This window comes from Scophthalmus maximus, chromosome 12 (genome assembly GCF_022379125.1).
Source record: "Scophthalmus maximus strain ysfricsl-2021 chromosome 12, ASM2237912v1, whole genome shotgun sequence".
Taxonomy (NCBI): Eukaryota; Metazoa; Chordata; class Actinopteri; order Pleuronectiformes; family Scophthalmidae; genus Scophthalmus; species Scophthalmus maximus.
In genome coordinates this window covers 20,623,086-20,624,627 of record NC_061526.1, presented here as the reverse complement: position 1 = coordinate 20,624,627, position 1,542 = coordinate 20,623,086, and positions in this window count along the sequence as shown.

The following is a 1,542-nucleotide window of genomic DNA, read 5'->3' as shown; positions in this document are numbered from 1 at the left end:
GGAACCGCACACGTGGAGAAGTTTCATTGTGTCGGTTTAAAAACGACTCCGGCCTTGTTGTTGCAGCTCTCTGCCTCCTTGTTTACTCATCGCGACCTTACCGGAGGACACACGTGCTTTGTCACTCGAGGTCGGACGCGCCCAAAAGATTAATTAGGCCCAAAGTAGCCACTTTGATGACATAATTCACAACGAAATGACTCTTCTCATGTCAGATACACATGTCAAATGTCAAGGTTTATGAGAGCGTCTAAGTATAGGCCATACAACCACCGCCCGCTGTTCTTGGACAGCTTTCCTCGCGGATTAAACGGGATATCTGGCATCTGGCATCGCTGCGCGCGTGTCATCTCAAACTTTTCTTTCATAAAAGAAATCCAAAGATTCTCCAAACGTGTTGTACATCATCTGAGCACAACGCGACACCGTCGGAGAGAATGACATCAGCCTTGGACCTGTGACTATGTGACGACACCTTTCCCCTTTTACATCCCACCACCTGATTTCCCAGCCTCCTCCCTCTTCACCTACTTCTGTAGCGCAATCATAATAATAATAGAGCGGTCACCTCCGATGCCCCACCGGCAGCGCTGGAACAATTCTACTAGTACTGACAGCAAACCTAGTCTAAGTTAATTCTGATTTCACAAAGAATAGGAAGCCATCAATACTTAGAGTTTATGAAATTAGTGCACACCTTCGGAACTTGTTAAAATTAAAAAATATATGTATTATTACTCAAATATGATATAAATACACTGTATCTTATCTAGAAAGCATAATGAACGTGGGCACTGTAGTTTATTTCGGGGCGATCCCACACACACCAGCCTGCAGCTTTAAATACTTGCCAGGACACTAAATCTGCAGCCACAAATAGATCCCCAATACATAATTTACTTGTGTTTGAGTGCCATTTGTTAAAACTACGGTGCCTTTCCCTCCAAGGAAATAGTTTGGCCTTTAAAAAAAAGAAATCATGACCCATTATTCAAGATTTACATGTGCTTTAGATGCTAATGAGCTTAGCAGTCACTAAACAGAGCTATCCGATCTGTTTAAGTAATAGATCTGTTTATTCGGAGGATTATCGGACGCCAAAAATACGGTGCAGAAGTTTATGACAGTCTGAGACAACTTGGCAAGTTTTTTTGTTTTAATCTTTCAGTGCGACCATCGGGAGGTAACTGGTGGAAATGCATGCGTTCAATTTGCCAGAGCCTGATGATGTTGTGTTGCAGCAAAAGTTGAGCTATGGGTTCAACTTTCCGGAGCTCTGTGTTGGTGGAAGTCGGAACGTCTTGATTTGATCTTTTCAACAAGCACAGATAATATTGCTTTAATAGTTAAGGAAAAAATGACAACGCAGGTTTAATGCCAAGGTCGAATAAAAAAAAAATGTACTCGCTGTTGCTCCTGCTGTAAAACGCTGGCACTAGTGGGTAGTGATGCTGCACTCATTGTAAAACAGAGCTCCGCTGTCATGTCCAGAGAGGAGGAGCGTGCCACCTCTCTATATAAGGCCTGAAAGCCTGTCCCCCC